This window comes from Takifugu flavidus, chromosome 15, assembly GCF_003711565.1.
Source record: "Takifugu flavidus isolate HTHZ2018 chromosome 15, ASM371156v2, whole genome shotgun sequence".
Classification (NCBI taxonomy): domain Eukaryota; kingdom Metazoa; phylum Chordata; class Actinopteri; order Tetraodontiformes; family Tetraodontidae; genus Takifugu; species Takifugu flavidus.
In genome coordinates, this window is record NC_079534.1 from 3,350,922 (window position 1) to 3,368,604 (window position 17,683).

The following is a 17,683-nucleotide window of genomic DNA, read 5'->3' on the forward strand; positions in this document are numbered from 1 at the left end:
TGAATCTCCAGCTCCCCACCGACCGTAGTCGACTCGCTCTTAAACCCGATTACACAACTGCCCTTCTCCGTATCGCATCCTTGTCATCACCAGCTCTCGAGCCCTCTCGCCCTAATCCAGGAATCTTATCTCTCGGCTTTCTCACCAACTGTCCCAACTCTCGTTCTTCCTCGACCTTCCACCTCCAATATTTGAATTTAGGGCTTCAGACGGAGGTTTTTGTCGCGTCGATGACGCCGAACTGGAAATCTAAAGGTTTTTTGTCCCAAAAAAATGTCAAATGTAGGAAACCTCCAAGGGAGAAATGGAGTATTATCAAACTCGTTCGGAGATTACAGTCAGATTAAGATTAAAGCGAAGTCAGAGTCCTGAGACCGGACGCCGCATGATAGCGGAAGCTTTCATGGAACCTTGTGGATGAAAGCTAGAAAGTGTAATTAGTGCACGCTCATGCGCACACGCGCCCATTCACCACCGTGTGAGCCTCCCCTCCCTGATCGGTGAATGAGGAGCGAGTCTGAGACGTGCACAGACGGAAGAACCTAACGAGCGTCTGATTAATTCATCACCGCAGTTTGGTGCGGGTGAATCTCACGTGCGCGCCCGGTTCCTGTCACCTGCTGCTCGATGGCGTCCTGAGCCGCGGTTCTTCTCAGCGGGTTAAAGCGTGGCGCCGCTCAGATCGGCCAGTTAGTTCCGTTTTAGCCCAGAACGAACTGGAACTTTTCGGGACGTCGCCAGCTGGGCTTTGAAATGAGATCAAAGAGCATCTAGCGTTTCATCCCGAGGTTATTGGTTCTCCGGCGCTCCTGATCAAACACCCCTAAAGTACGTAGATCACTCCAGAGCTCGGAACCACCCGCAGTGCCACGTGCACACACGCTCCAAATAATTCTAGGATGGGGCAGCTGGAGACGGTGGAGGTCTCTGAGGGCGAGGATCTTCTACAGGTACCTTTGTACTTCAAAGCTTTACTCTTTGAGGACATGGGCGGGAGGACAGGCTCCACGTTGTGGCCTCTGCTGTCACTCCGGATTTAAACAACTTAATCCCAGATTAAGTTGGCCCTCCATCTTCTTGATTTCTTGCTAAATATGACAAATACTGTCCGAGACCGGTCAGGACCAGCACTGTCACTCGCCCGATAGAAGCTTAAGCCCCGCCCCTCGTGCTTTTAAGCAGTGCTCAACGATGAATTAGGACGTCACCTGGGGGGTGAAATAGGCTGATGACAGAGATGATGGTGGATCCAGGGCGGGGTGTTTTCTGCCTCCGTCCCGTCTTTGGCGTTTCTTTTACCAATCAGTCATCCGTCTCCTCTTTCCTCGCCGCTTGTCCTCTTGTTTGTCACCATGGCTGCGCCCCCCCTCCCCCCTCCCCCCTCCCCCTTCCCCTCCTCCCCACTTACTCGCCCCTGCCAGTCCTCAGCCGCCGCGCTCGCTGGGTATTTTTAATAGAATTAGCCTGCTCTGGTTATCAGCGGAGCGGGTAGCCGCGGAGTGAGGCGAGATTGGAACAGCGATTTCCAATTTGAGATTGTGTCACACATCTCCTGGTGCCCAGATAGCATCGAGGAATCACTGCCACCATCTCTCCTGCGCACTTTGTCTTTCCTTGGCCGCGGCTCTCTCGCCAGATACTTGAGTCCCTCTGGGGCCCTGCAGCAGGAACACGCATGCACGCTCCTTCCTCTGTCGCCCCGGATTCACCGCCTCGGTTTGACAGTTTATCTGCCCGTCTCTCCGGCTCTCGTCCTGGGCGCCGGCGCTGCGCAGTTCTGTCCCTCAGTCTCACTTAGCACCTTGAACGCAGCTCTGCTTTGGTCTCTTTACACTCGGCGTTCGTGCCTTGCCCACTCCTCCTACACTTGTTCTTTCTCCAAACCTCCAACTTTTGCGCGTCTCTCTTCCCACACCTCCTCCTCTCTCTCTCTCTCTCTCTCTCTCACCCGCCTTCGCCAGTTTCTGCCTCTTTCTTTTTATCTCTGACGCCCTCTGTATGAATGTTTCTTCTCCCCGCACCTTGTCCACGTGCTCGTGCCGACCTTGAAGCGAAGGATCCCTCTGACGTCCAGTCTTTGGGTTTTCTCGCCCCTGGAGACGTTTGTTCACGCAGTCCTCGCTCGCTGCCCGTAGGTTTAGTTTCATGTCAGGCCGCCGGTGCGTGTTGCTCTCTTCTGTACCGATTTTAATGGCCTCAGGGTCTTTTCTCACATAAAGCCTCAACTCCACCTTAAAACATTCAAGAAAGTAGGGACTCCTTAACACAGAAGTCTTTAATATTTGATTGGCACGGCCAGATAAGCACCCGATCTAATTTTTTCCAATAAAATCCCCGAATTCCTATTTTTTTTATGCAGATAAATGCAGAGTCTTTCTGGCACATGATACAAAAACCCTTAATATGTAATGTCTTCACCCTTCTCTCCTTAAATGACCACAAATAAATACCAGTCTTTCCTAATTTAGCAGGGATGCTGTTTTCTTTCTGCCAGAAAAATGAAAATGCAGCAGGACAACAGGTCTGAGGTCTCCACCGTCAAACCAGGAGAAGCGGCGCTCCGTATGGCGAGAAGCGTTCTGAATTATTCAAGATTTTCTCACACGGGTTGTGAGTTCAGCGACGCGGGGCGGAGGGCTCCCAACACTCCTCTATAGCCCGGTCATGCTTTCAACACCCACACTCAAGCAGGGATGTAAATGCACGCGTGCAGCTGCAGAGAGAATATTCTGCAGTCTTTATTTTACACGCCTGTACTTGTGTTAAAGTGAGCTCTAGGCAAGAACTTTCACATCAGTTAAAGCCCCCCCGAAGGTCTTTAAGAGAGGATAATAAGAAAAGGAAACAGTCAAACACCCGTTAGCAGGTATACAGCAACTCTGCTAATGCTTCTCTCAGCTTGTGCTTTTTATAGCAATGCATGCTGGGCAAAACAAACTGGTGTGTGTGTGGGGTGTGTGTGTTTGTGTGGTGTGTGTGTGTGTGTGTGTGTGGTGTGTGTGTGTGTGTGTGTGTTGTGTGTGTGTGTGTGTGTGTGTGTGTGAAAAAGGTCACTTTATCATTTAATCAATTAGATGATGAAAATGCCCTAAACTCTTTTTTAAAATCTTTTTTTCCCGTCGCTCTTCTCAATTTCAATCAGTTTAGCAGATCAAAAACCTGCATCTGAAATGGCTGAAAGGGAACAAAAGTGGCGGATTTTGGCAGAGGGAAGCCGAGGTTGCCGACTAAATCTAAACTTGGCTGCTTTTTAAGTTGGGGGGAAAAAACCCCAACCCATATATTTTTAGGTTTATCAAACATTTAATTAGGTTTCTCATGTAATCTTTATGGTGTGATGGCAGCACATCAGTCTGCCATCCAACAGAATCAGAGCTTTCTCCTGCTTTAATGTTGGCTCGTTTACCGTCATTATGTCTCTTAATGGCTCAGGTAAATCGGCTCTCTGGCTAAAATGTGGCATCAATTAGCACCATATGCGCAGGCTGCAGCTCCATATACGGATCACAGTATGTCCACCTTGGTCATATTGATCCATAAAGCTCCACTGGAATGTTGTTGGCATGTTATAAATAGAATACAACCAACTCAGGACAACGTGTACGCGGTGTGTCAGTTACTGTAGCTGAAGGTGCCGTCTGTGGTGCCCCTTCCTGCAGACATGTTACAGGAGCTGTAATATCAATTAACATATAGATAAGAGATTCGTATTGATCGGTGCTTCGTTACAGAACTGCAGCGTCAGCGCATGCTGGAGAGTTAGCGTGAAGCTAAATAGCATCTGCCGGCTCCTGGCAGGTCACGGTGAAGGCGCGTGTGAAGGGATGACGCTAAACCGACAGGACAGGTGTGATCTTGTGTTGGACGCGTACGTCTTAATGTACTGAAGTGAGCTGTTTAGCCACGAGTGAGGAGCTCCTAACAGGACTGATTCGATTACAGAGCTTGTTTGTCCTCGGATATCTTATCCTCTCCTCGCCCCCCATCCCACCATGGTAATCCATTTCCTTCTGAAAGTGACACTTTAAAAGCCCGATAGCGTCGTGGCCAAGTTTCTGGCCCCGGATCGATGGCTGCTGGAGCGCGGCGTCCAGGCGTCCGGCTCTCTGCCTGCGCAGACGCAGGCTGGACGTTAGCGCGCAGGCGGAGATCCAGTCGGACTCGTTGCCAGTATGACGGGCCGGTTCCCAGCTTTTGAGCTTAACCTCGAGGCCCGACTGCTGCCCGCTCACGAAGCCCGTGGTTAAAAATGTCTAATTACAGAGGACAATTTATGGGTGAAAACAAACCTTCTCTCTTTGCTGTTTGCAAAACAAGCTGCGAAACGCCAGCCATTCTTTCCCCGATGCCTCCTATTGCTGTAAAATCCTTCTGCAATCAAAGTGATTGCCCCCTGTAATTACCCCGGCTCTGTTCAGCCCACCGCTCCCAGACAGTGAAAGGAGAACTCATTTTGGGTTTGGCAGAGATTACTGAGGTGTGCAGCTGATTGTTTGGAGCCGGAATGATGAAGTTTAGCCGTATTCATGCCGCAGAGTGTCTCGCGTCGCTTAAGTTTCTATTCTGAGGTATCGTTTTTGGAACAATAGTCTTTTTTACAGTTATTCCACCAGCAGGATGTTGCAGAACTGTAACATCAGCATCCCGGAACATTAACTTTCTGCAAATATGATCCTTCAGAGAAGCCGCAGTGGTCCAAAAGCTTCAAGGATCCTGGAAGACATTCCCTAAATCCCAGTATAAAGTGGTCCAACTGGGTAGGGACCAGTAAAACATGGCAATTAACAGCATCCTTTTCACTAATTCCTGTTGGGTTTAGATAAAACCATTGCTCCCCCCCCCCCCGGCTACCAGTGATCTATCCACACCACTTGCCTCCAATTTATCTCCCCTCAGACCAGCTGTGTTTCTGGACCCCCCCTTGAGCAACTTGGCCTCGGTGTGTCCACACAGCCAGCCTGGCCCCCGAGGAAGCCGTAATCTACCCAGAGCGAGCGTCCACCCTGGGTAGCGAAGGGAGTGGGGGGCCACAAAGGCCTCCTGGAGGTACAGTAACGGGAGGGTTGCCAGAGTGGTCAGCCAAAGCCTGTTTCCATGCCGACTCTAAGTCCTACCTGAGGGTCCGTCACATGATTGAACCGAGGAAGAGTGGACAAGTGTGGAAAAACTGTTCGCCCACACACCCACCCTGCGGTCAGGCGGCATCGCTCCGCAGCCTCGCTCTCGCATGCGTGAGTATCGGCAGCAGCCATGCAGCATAAATATTCATCGCCCAGTGAGCAGAGCTGAAGAGGCTCGGCGGGGGGGCAGGTTTTTCGCTGCTGCGCATCGTGACCTGTGAACATTAGCGCCGCCGGCGCCGAAAATGTCATTTTTAACTATAGGTTGCGTTGAAACGACGCCTGCTACGAGGGCCGAGACCCTCCCACATCACAGCCCAGCAGAGGTCGACACGGGCCTCGGCTCGCTTCCACGCGCCCCCCTCTGCCTACGGCTGGTGGCCACCTGCGGGCGTTGGATCGCGACCTAGCGTGCGGGGCCTCGGGGGCCTCGGGGGCCTCTCCTCTGTTGTCCTTCCTCTGAGCTTGCTTTCCTCCTATCGCCCCATCTCTCATAATCCTTATCGGCACGAGGCAGCACACCACATTTTAATCATGCCCCCGAATAGGAGACACTTTTCCAATTAAGGGAACCGCTGTTGTGATGCACTGTGACTCCGCCGCGCATTAGGCCCAATAAGCCCCTGCCACCGCTTGATGTATGACCGCCGCCCGTGTTTTGAATGAGAGCGGGATGATTTCTGAAACGGAGGGCTCGGTATCGAACGAAAGCTCCCGGTGATGCAGCGGAGTGGGGCAAAGTGAATGAGTAATGTTCCGGTGAAGCTGCTGAGTGGCCAACACTGGGGGTCCGTGGTGGAGCGAGGAGGCTCCCTGGCATGAATATTTGGAATTGCATGAATGCGAAGCAGGGTGATGCTAAACCGGGGCGTGCACGCTCAGCAAAAAGCAGCCGGAGAAAAACAGCGAGGAGAATGAAACTCCAGACCGTCTGATTCGGTCACTCGGGCAGCCTTTGAGCAGGAAATTACGCGCTTTTTCACAGGCACACGAAGGCACCGCGCTCCTCTACAGTATCCGTCACGCACGTGATGGGTGGGCTTGGTGTTTTCGCACCGCTGAGGGGACGCCGGCGTAATAACGGAGGCAAATCAACCGCACCGTGTTGTGCTGCCGGCGTCGGCGGCATTAAAAGCAGCCGCGTGGAGTTTATTTGGGCATCAACAAAAATGAAGAAGATGGCAACAAGCGTCCCAAAGATTGGCTCTTTTTTAGCTGTTGTAATGTACCAAATGTGTTTGGCGACGAGAGAAAAGGCAACACCTGGAGGGTTGCGAGTTCCACTCCCTCTGCGCCGGTGCTTTGTTTCAGGGATCTAGTTCCCAGTGCGTATTTATAACTGAGCTATTCGCCTGGGAACTATCGCTTTTCCCTGAGACGCAGCCCACAAACACAGCAGTGGCGGGCGGGGGGAGACTGTGTGATTATGTTTGGGTGAGCGGATGCAGTACTCTCAGTCATTCGTAGCTCGATGCCAGCGCATGTACGTGTGCACGGCTAACAGCGCCGCGTGGTCCGCTCTGGAGGAACTCCCTCTCTGACTCCACCGATGAGCTCGGCCTTTACCAGACAGAACTCGAGTTCATTACCTCGCTAATCTCGGAGCGCTCGTACCGCCCACGGACGAGCGAGCGCGGGAGTCGAGGTGCAGTTCGGAGCAGCGATCAACCTTTGGCTTCGGAACCGGCGAGGCCGTGAGACCGTGTCTCTTGGCGCCTCGTCGTTGCGCGGCGCCGGAAACGTGCTGAGTCGGGGGCCTGCGAGACTGTTCCACTCAGTTTGCTGCTATTTATCACGAGTGATGGCGTGGAGACAAGAAAAACTGAACACCTTCCTGCCTGAGCAATGGAGCTGTCTTATTAGCCCGTTAGGAAACCAACTGGGTGTTTACTGTGCTGCTTTTCCTTTTTTTTCTTCCGGGAGACAGGCGGGATAAATGCAGCCATTTTTAGGCCTTTTTTCCCTTGTTCATTAATCTAAAAGGTATTAGGCGGTGGCCAGCGGAGATTTCAGAATAAAGTGCAGATGTTGGGTCTAATCTCATGACGCAGCAGGCTGACATTTAGAAAAGTCGTCTCACTTTGAAACTTGTTTTACCAAATTACCGCGACATGGAATCTGATGGGGAAAACTCTGGCGTGACCTTATGTGAAGGTCGGGCTATTTCTGTGTTTCCCCCTTTGGAACATTAAAGATCATGCTTGAGACGCGCGTGGAAATCTCGGACGCTGGGTTTGGTCTGTGACCTTTGACCCACACCCCGAGTGTGTGTTCACCGAAAAAAGAAAAAAAAGAAGTGAGGATGAGGCTGTGATTGTGGTGGAAAGAACCCTAAACGCCCCTAAGGAAATTAGTCTTTCAGGAGTCGCCTCGGCTCTACGGAGGGCAATAGCGACAAGAAAAGAAACCCGAAGGAGCGGAAAAAGAGGACGAAGGTGGGGGTGGGGGGGTGGGGTGGGACAACGAGAGACAAAGCGAGGGAGACAGAGTAAGAGGACTACTTTGTATCCAATTTCACGGGACCACAAACTGAGCTAGTTTCCACCAATTACGTCCATGTCCATCACTGTGCGTCCTGGTTTCAAACCCCATCACACAGCCTGGAGGGGCCTTCAGTCTCCCTGTGTACAACCAACACACACACACACACACACACACACACACACACACACACACACACACACACACACACACACACAAACATTACAGTGTGCATAGTAATCTCGTCAGTCCCTCTAACTTGCGCGGCCTTTGTCTCTTTGTCACCCACACACTCACACGCTCACCTCCCAACCATCGTCCACCAACACACACACACACGCACACACACTTACACTCCTCCTCTGTCCCTTCCCTCCACTGTCTTCTAATACCATCTCTCAGTCTCTCCTCCTCAGGCTCTACATCCATCCATCCACCCCCTCCTTGTCTTATTCTGTCTACAGACACACACTCCTGCATGAACACTTTGCCTACGTGTGTGTGTGTGTGTGTGTGCCCTCCTCTCCTCTCAGACGATAGTAATAAGGCTGCTGATTGCTGGAGACGGAGATGAGGGATGGCGCCTATTGATGACCGAGCCCGTGACAGCCTGGCAGCGAGCTGTACGCAGGCTCCACATTATTAGCGGTAACAATAACAGCAACTCTCGGCTCCTAATTGAATGAAAACGGCCTCTGGCAGCCAGACTTACAATAGGGTGGGGGGGGGTTGTAGCTTGGACGGGGCGGGAGTGATGGCGATTGAGGAATGAATACAGAGAGCGGGGAGACTAAAGTGTAGCCGGAAGTACAGAAGCATGAAAAGATGCGAGAGGCGCGCAGCCACATACTCGCTTCATTCACATGGAGACAACAGCTCACTGCTGCCGTCATGTCCCAGAGACGTCTTTCACGGTGGCGCGGGGACGTTTCGAGGACGAGTATCTGTACAATCACAATGGCGGGGGCGACCGCGTGATATAGGCGGTGAATCTGGGAGCAGCTCCGTTCAATAATAATGAGGATTGATATTTGCGTGGCTGTCAGAACGCAGTGTGTTAGCGCTGGTGTGTTAGCGCTGGTGTGTTAGCGCTGGTGGCGAGTTGCACCCACAGATCTTTTAATTTATGAGTCAACACGTGGCGGCACTTCATCTGCGCCCTGCCCCACGCGACAGACTTGATTTAGCGGCGGCGCCGCAGCCACATATTGCAAAAGTGCTAATCAAATTGTCTCGGTGCGTCGCGAACATGCTAGCAAGGCGCTGAGACGGGTTCAGGGGAATTGCGCTAATGACATCATCACTCATCTTAATAACTTGACATGCTTTTCCCGCGCCTTTTCTTTCCGGATGGTTTTAAAAGGACCCTAACTGAGTGGAAAAGAAATCAATTATTATTTTTTGCGTCTGCGCCTTGTTTCCGCACCGTCGTGGCAGATGGGATTTATTAATCAGGGTCAAATCACGCCCCGCCTGGCTCAGAAGAAGAGACATGAAGGGGAGGAAGAAGGAAATGGAAATGAGGAAATTGGAATAGAGGCAGGGGTGGTGGGCTGAATATTGACAAGATGGTGATAATGCCTGGAAGTGAGAGCTGGGAGGGGAAGAACGCTCCCAAAAGACTGGCTGGAGGAGCTGCCTGTACCTGAAGTGGCATAATGACGGGGGGGGGGGGGGCTCTCTGGTGGCGGCAGCAGCTGCCCTGAATTTTTCATAGCGGGCTTCACGGCATGACGGCTGAGAGCCACCAGGATACCTCTCACCCATGTTCCACTGAGACCAGCCTTTTATCAACCCCCCCCCAAAACCCCCCAACCTGATATAGGAAGACAGACTCGGGAGGAAATAAAAGTCAAAATTGTTTTCAGAAAGGAGGCCAGAAGAAAGTTAGTGCAGAGGAAGTTGTGTGTGTCTCTGGCCCGCTGGTGAATGCTGTTACTGCTGGGAGCTGCTGTGATGGATGCTGGGTAATGGAGTTTTGATAGATGAGCCTCGTTGGCCGACGCTGCCGCCTGATGAATCCGCGGCTGAATCCGCCACATCGGCTGTGTTTAAGGGCGCTTTTGTCCCGTCTGACGGCACCGTTCGGGTCACATTTAACACGGGACTCTGGAAACGGTTCTTCAGCTAATAGCATCTTCTGATGGTTTCAGATGTGGCTCAGAGTGCATCCTTAACCTGGAGCTGGTCCTGGGAACTGGTCTGCTGGGACCAGACTCATGCGATGACCCCGCTAAGTGAGAGCACTTTGTGCTTGGAGACCCTCCAGAACAGAAGCAGAGGTAACGGTACCTTCTGCTCTGGTTTGTTCTGACCCGCTCCTTTGTGCTCGTTGAGTGGAGGGATGTGCGTCAGCGGCTTTTATTCAAATGATTACAGCCTTAATTTAAATGGAGCTCTCGGAATCTGAAGCGTTCCAGCGTCTCCTGTCCTCATATTCAATGTCCCAGAACTTCAAAATGACTACCCCCCCCCCCCCTCACCCAGAGACAAACCCACAGGGGCAACTCTGGAAACGGCTCTTCATGATCTCAAACATGCAGAAATTCCCCTCTGACCACCGCCCCCCCCCCACCCCCCCCCCCCCCCACCCGGGCTTTAAAGATCTTAATTAGACGAAGTAAAATAATGTTTTCCGTATTTAACGTCCCATCGGTAAACACTGCCGTTAGCATCAATTAACCAGCGGCTAATGAGCAAAGTGGGGGTCTGCCTCCATATTGCGCCATTGTTGGGCGGCCATTTTGAAATTAATGGCTTTTTGAAGTAAAGAAATCGCCCAAAAAAAGTTTTTAATTGTTTTTCTTTTGGGGTGAGGGGGAGGGGGGGCAAGATCAGAGCGTTAATTATAAAGTCGGGGCTTTAAAGTGAGGAGGATTTAGACTTTTAATTAAAGAGGAATTTGATGGGACCAACAGACGGAGTTCAATTGCCACACAATCCCCTCTTATTCCCCCTCACCCCTCTTGTCTCTATCAGCCCCCCCCCCTTTAACAAGCCCTCTCATCTTCCGCCACTCTCCTCGCGCTCCACCAGCCCCCGCGTGGCGCTCACGTCTCCCTCCTCGCTGGGCGTCGCTGTATCAGAAGCCGGATTAGGGACTTTGAGAGCTCCGCACTCGAATGGTGAAGATGAGGCCTGGGCAGGAGGGCGAGGAGAGATGGAGAGAGCAGGAAAACGGGGTGGGGAGGTGTTGGCTCCGTCCCTCTGCTGGGCTTCCAGGACTGAATTAGGAAGCTCTGGACAAATCAGAGCCCTCCCCACCTCTCTCTCTGCCCCCCCCCCTTCCTCCTCATCTGGTCTTCGTCAAAAGATTGTCTTCATAGCGGCGATAAATTAGGCTGAAGTGATTAGCGTGGTGTGAAATGTGATTACATCCTGCTGATTTGTTTAACAGATGCCCTCTACCAGCTACACTTTGGGTTACGGCGTTGACGGCGGCCCCCCCCCCCCCCAGCAGGGGTCCCCGCAGACACGCTCAGGTTAATTGGTTTGATTGTGGATGCAGCTTCACCGCGTCCCGTTGGGGCGTCTGTTATTGCGCGAGCGCACGTTTTTTCCCGCCCCCATCCGGTCTTTAAACGAGGGAGCGTTACGAAACAGCCTCGGCTCGGAGGCAGCGCTGAGTCACGACGCCTCCGACGGCGACTTCAAAACCCGATGAAAGTTGTTAAAATTAGCAGAGGGTCGCCGCGGCGCTCGCCAGTCATCCTCCGGAGAGCGCGCTCTGATCTTTGGGGGGAGGGGGGGGCGGGGCTGGCATCAGCAGGGGTGGAGCTACATCAAAGGCTAGCAGAGCTGACCTCCCGTCGCCTCGACCCCTCCGCCCATGTTGCCGTGATTACGCCGATCGCTGCCATTAGCATTCTCCGGCGTTAATGTGATTTCTCATGCTTTGTTGCCTGCATGCTAATGACCGCCGCCCGACTTCCTCCCGCCGCCGCCGCCGCCGCCGCCGCCGCCGCCGCCGCCGCAACACAAACGGCGGCTCGGGTCGGACTGTATTAGCACGTCCCTGCAGCAGCCGGCAGGTCCGCTCCTGTGTGAGGAAACATCCTGACCCAGCTGTCATTTTAGCCTCATCCATTTTAGCTTTATGTGATCCTCATCTATCTTTCACTCATCTCTCCTCCCCCACCCCCCCCCCACCCCCCCCCCCCCCCCCAACCACCAACACCCCCCTGCTGAGGGCAGGAAAGATGAGAAGGAAGTGAGATCACCAAATGCCAATCTTCCCTCTCATCCTTACATCTTTGTAACTCTCATTTCCTCCCATCACAGATGTGCCCACCTTATCTGTTTATCCCAGGCTCACTGATCTCCTTCCTTTACTCCTTGCTTCCTTGCTTCCTTCCTTCCTTCTTGCCTTGCCCCCCTCCATTATTGCCTTTTGTGGCTTTTTCCTCCTCTCCCACTCCTGCCTGTTCCTTGCCTTTGCTCAAGGTTGTGCTTCAACAGCAGAATGTATTTTCTATGGAGGCTGAGTGAAACGAAGGCTATGAGCTGGTTCTGCAGAGACTATTATGGGACCAGGGAAGAAATTCGGACACAAACCGGCTCCGAAAACCGTAAACGAGGAAGAGCAGAAGCTGTTAATGCTGTTATATTAAAAATTGCTCTTATTATTGTAACTTATGTCCATATTTGGAGGAAATAAAGGTGGTTGTTGGATTTTGAGTTCCTGTTCAGGAACTGGAACCTTTTCCCGGTGTTAGCCTGTGTTGTTAGCCTGTGTTGTTAGCCTGTGTTGTTAGCATGTGATGGCGCTAAACGACAGCGGGTGGACTGGAAGCAGAAGTTTTGTGGGCGTGTTGTTGAGCTCGTTGCTCTGTTTACCAGTGAAGGTGATTTCAATGTCACCCCCCCCCCCACACACACACACACTTGTTTCCTTTACATTAATCACAATATTGTCTTGATGTGCCGGTAGCTAACTCTGGCTGCTTTTCGGTTTTCAACCCCGAAGTGGCTCCACGCAGGATTCCATTTATCATGATTATGTCACGCTGATAATGAGGAAAAAGCCAAATTAATATTCAGCTGTTGTGCGTCCACGGGGAACCTGGAATGTAAACGTCTGTACTCTCAAACGGCGTGTTTAGCTAATCATGGAGCGTCACAACAAGACCATCCTCCGAAAGATCAAATCTTTATGTTGACTTTTGTTTTCAGCGTTATTATCGTAGGATCAATCCCGCATTCCTTTGATCCCACTGTTGCAGGTTTTGTTCTGTGTGGAGGCCCGAATACCTTTTCACAGAAGATAAAAAGAAACGTTTGGAATTTTAAAAAGCCCCTCATTAAGCTGGCAGGTGCTCATGCATCGCGTTCATGGCTGCGCTTCTCCTGAACGCAGCCTGTGCTCTTAATAAAATGTTCCGGTGGGGTTCTGGTGCTGAAAATAACATCAGGTGTGCAGTGGACAAAATGATTGCCTCTCCCACAGATAGCTCCGACATTGAGCCCCGTGCACGGTGGAAAATTAGAACAAGATGCATTTTTAACAGCGTGGTCTCTAATGCTGCATAACTGCCGCCACACGCTTTTGAACGCTGCTTTCCATGGGACAGTTACTGCCACCCTACTTATTCCTTCTTCTCTGTTTAGTTTCAGCCACAGAAATCGTCTCCGTGGAGAACACATTTTTCGGAGATATGGTTTAAAATATTCAACACCAGTTTGAAACTGGGAAACCTCCACAGTTCCTGGGAACTTTAGCCTGTTAGCATTCATTAGCAGCTAAAATAGCAAAGCGGGATTAAAGTCTGCGGACTCTTAGCTCAGCTGAGCGTCTCCAGCCGCTGGAAACGAAACTGAATAAAATATGAAACAGGTGAAATGACACAAATGTCCTTTTTGCAGGGAGAATGTTTTATATTTTTGGGTTTGTGTGCTGATGTGCTGAAAGGGACTCTTTCCATTCCCGGCCTTTGACATGGCAGTTTATTAATTCCACTCCGCCTACCAGCACCAGCGCCGCTGTCGATGGTGCTGAAAGTGCTTTGTGAGCTCGGAGAGGTTGAGGGGGAGTCTGAGTGCAATCGGGCACGCTAAGAAAAAACTCATCAAAACACAACAGCGGAAAAAGTGGAACAATAAAAAGTTGCTTTGGGAACGAAAAGGGGACGTAAAAAGTGAGCGTTTATGTTTCTTTAGCTCTTCACTCAAGTGCTGGGTTGAAATGTGCTGCCCGACCTCGGGTAAGGAGGCCTGACCCGGGGTGGCCCGGACTCGCGAGAGAAAACAAGATGGGAAAGAAATAAAAAATAAAAATCCAGGAGCTGCTGATGGAGAGATCAGGGAAGAGAAGAAGCAGAATGACCTCTGATGGCGAGAGTGTGAGGAACGCAGAGACGAACTGAGCAAGACGGAGGATTAAGGAAGAGCAGCTGGTGTGGATGATCCAGAAAGGGCAGAAGAGAGGGAGCGAGGACAAAGGAGGAAGTGGACGAAGACGGGGAGGTGCGAGAGATTGATGAGAGAGAGCGAGAAACTAATTCTCACTTTACTCTGGGCTGGAAGATTAAGGAAGATTAGAGAGATAGAGTGATGGAGGAGAGAGATGGAGAGATAACTGGTAGCACAGAAAGATCTTTAAATGCTTAATGCAGGGAGGGAGAGAGAGAGGGGGGCGAGAGAGCTTAGGAATGAATGAGTGGTTGTGCAGGAGGAGAGAGACAAAGAGCAGGACTGACAGGAGGATAGATGGATCAGGACGGAGCAAATCAGGCTCAGAGGGAGTCCTAATAGAGCGATCCCAGGACACATAAACGCTCCGGCGAGGAGAGGTCATCCTGACGAGCGTGCAGACGGGAATCCAGGTCATCTCCACGGCGCTCCAGCATCCGGATCCCTCAGACTTCCCAGTGGGATTCGCTCTGCTGCGCCAGGCAAATCGAACCCATCTTCCAGCTTTCTTTATTCAGACTTTGGAATCTCGGTGCAACTATTTGGCGACAGTAGGTGGAGTCACGGGGGGGCGGGGCTTGTGGAAGGAGCATGTGGCGGTCTTACAGCGCCACATGCTCCATCCATGGGGCTCCATCAGTCCCGTCTTATCCAACCACTTTCTGAGCTTCTCGCCAAATGTCATCAAAGTCCCGTCTTTGATCCAGACATGTGATCCGGACGTCCCACATTTATCCTGCCAACGGATCGCCGCTGCCAGACGGCGACGGTTCCCTGATGTTCCACACCGAGGCTTCTGGTCACGATGAAACCGGCTCTGTTGAAAACTCCTCAAAGCCGTTTGGGAAAGATCGTCCCGGGAAGCACTTTTCAGACAAACTGCGGCACAAACGGGGGAGCTGGGGGACGTCTCGCCGCCGTCCAGGCTGTCCCGGTGACGGCGCCCAACCAGCAGGGCCACGACCATTTCATCATCCTGTCTCCATTTTTCAGGCAAAAAGTGGAGACGCCAAAACCGTGAAATCAGAACCTGAGAGACGACGAGCAGCCGCCGCCGGCGTGAGCGGCACGGAACGGGGCGCGTTCAAGGTCGGCGTCATTCGGCGGCGGCCCGCGCTTCAAATGGGGGTGGAGTGCAAATCCCTGGGCTGCGGCGCCAGGGTGAGCATGCGTGGTCATAAACCCGCCGCCTCAGAAGTTTTTAGCAAGAAATGAAGGAACACGGGGGGGGGGGGGGTGGTGGGGGGGGGCAGACTCAATCTGTCATGCAGGATTACAGTGTAAGCTCCTCCACAGCCGGAGATGTGGTTTTTTTTATGGGGGGGAAAACAAAACACTGGCTTTTTCTAAAGGCTGCGACCTCTGTTGGCAGTGGGGGGGGGGGGGGGTGGCGAGCTGGTCGTTGTTTTTTGTCCCGGGGGGCGACGTCAGGCCCCGTCCTCAGGCAACAGGATGGACGGTCACAGAGGCGACCTTGGAGCCGCGCCGCCTCTTTGATGTCGGCGTGGGGCCGCATGGAAGCCCTGACGCTAACAGAATTTATAGTGGGGAAGACGGAGGCGGCGTCCCACGCAAAAAGGTGCCGGCAACTAAGACCGGAGAGCCGCAGGTCGTTTATCTGGAGGACCTCGGAAGAACGCCGCCGCGGGGACTCATCAATTTGGCTAAATGAGGCCTAAATCCCATCATCTTTTATCTGACCCCAGGCGGCCTCTGACCCGCCGGAGATGGCGACTTAAAGGCGCCGCCGCTTCTGTGCGAGCCTTCGCCGAGCAAACGAACTGACCCAAATACAGAGGGACAAAAAAGAAATGAAGATTGGAGCGACATCATACGAATGACAAAAAACACACAGATGCCCTCGGCGGCGTGATAGTCAAACCAAAGGGGGGGGGTGTATACAGCACAGGAGAGTGGGACTGTGTGGGGGGGGATTAAACGCTGCGGTTCTGCGCACATCCACTCCCACATTAGCGTTCCCGGGTTGGAACCAGCGCTGTAGAGGTGCAACAACCTCGGGATGCGTCTCGCTAACAAAACAGGGATAATGAGGCCGAGCAGACGGGAACGCTCTGTTCTCGTTCTGGATTGTGAAGAGCGGCGGTTCTGGCAGGAGTGGACCGCACATGAGAAAAGCACAGGCGCCAGCGGCGCTGGACCGGCCCCCGCCAGACCCGGAGTCTTGATCAGATGGAGGTTCTGTCTGAGGACTCAAGGACTCACTTCCTGTCGCCACTGTGGCGCCTCCTCTGATGTGGTGCGTCGGTTTCTCCTTTTGCTCCAGAAGGTGAAATCAAGAAACAAATGTGAAGAAAAAGAAACGGGAGGCGTCTGAGGCGGCGCGCCGGGCGCCATTATTCAGCCGCCATCACGGCCGCCGCGCTGCTCAAACACGCCATCTCTTCCTGTGCTAATGCCTCGCATAATACGCCGGCTAACCTTGGTCCTGTCGCGCTCACCCGCCTCTGAAATGACCCTCTCTCACCTCCGGGCGCCGTCTTGGCGAGCTCCTCGTCCAGCACTCGAGCGGTAAACAACCGTCGCCGTTTTCGAGCGCTGGCGAGCCGAGAGCAGCGCTTAACGGCTCGTTTATTAACCTGTTATACGCTTGAGACGGAAGGTGAGCCACGATGAAACTGTTCGCCCTTTTGACAGTTTACACGGAGAAGCAGCGTTCCTCGGGTCCTCGCCGGACACGTATTCATTAGGTCCGCCCGGGCCGCGGCCTTCGCCGAGTCAGAGTCCATCTGCAGCTCCTCCCCCGAGGACGGTCTCTGAAATGTCAGCCGCGCAGACGAAAAGATCGGGTTGCATCTGATGAGTCACCGTTTGGGAGCGACGGGCCGAGCGCGTCACCAGGCAGACCTGGTCCGGAGCCAGACGAGCGACCCGCCGCAGGAACGTCCCGCGACCTTTGTGCGTGAAGGTCATCAGAGCCGATCGGCCCCGCCGGCCTCTCACAATCCACACGTGGCGGCAGACTTAAATTATTGCCGATAAAATGGCTGCAGGGTCACTTGTTTGCCACAGAAATGCCACAATCCACCTCAGCTGTGGTGGTCGGCGACCATAAATGTCTCCCGCGGCGTTCCGTGTGGACGCCGCTGATTTGTGCTTTTCTCACTGATTATTCACTGTCGCTGCACCTCCAAAGGAGCTTAAATTGTACATTATCGTGACTTTCATCGGCTTCTTTTGTCACCGGCAACAGTCTCTGGAAGGTCGGGTTAGCGCCGTCGTGCTAGCTTCTACGCTCCGTGGAATCCCGAGGTAACAGTGGGTCGAATTATTGTTCAGAGCCCAGATTATGTGATCGGAATCACCGAGTGCTCATTAAATATAGTTTCAGTGCCGCCTTTGAACAATTAGCTTGCGAGACAACCTGTTTATTCTATTTTAGGAAAGGACTGGAGACCTGATCCGCTCAACTATGTTTATTATTTTCCAAATGTTAAGAATTGTCTGACGCAACCCAAAGAAAATCAGTCTTTTCAGGAGGATTAAGGAATTAGCAATCAAGTCTCCCCCCAGGTTGTCCTGTAACTGACACAAATACCTTCTTATCACACTATTATGTGTGTTCCTGCACGTAGCAATAACTGGTATTTAGCTAGCAGACAGTGGCGTCGATACAGCGGAAACACAACAATCTGATCTGAATTTAATCAATAAAT

At 52.4% G+C, this 17,683-nt stretch overlaps 1 protein-coding gene across 2 annotated transcripts in view; it reads left to right on the forward strand.

Annotated features, from left to right (window-relative positions):
* Positions 1 to 17,683, forward strand: part of LOC130538571 (cadherin-24) — a 99,745-nt gene that overhangs the window by 16,003 nt on the left and 66,059 nt on the right. Inside the window, exon 2 of one of the 2 annotated variants that reach the window (XM_057056300.1) lies at positions 9,755 to 9,883. The exons of the other annotated variant lie outside the window; for it this stretch is intronic. The gene's annotated coding sequence lies outside the window, so the exon portion shown is untranslated. The remainder of the gene's footprint in view (positions 1 to 9,754; positions 9,884 to 17,683) is intronic. 2 annotated transcript variants of the gene reach the window in all.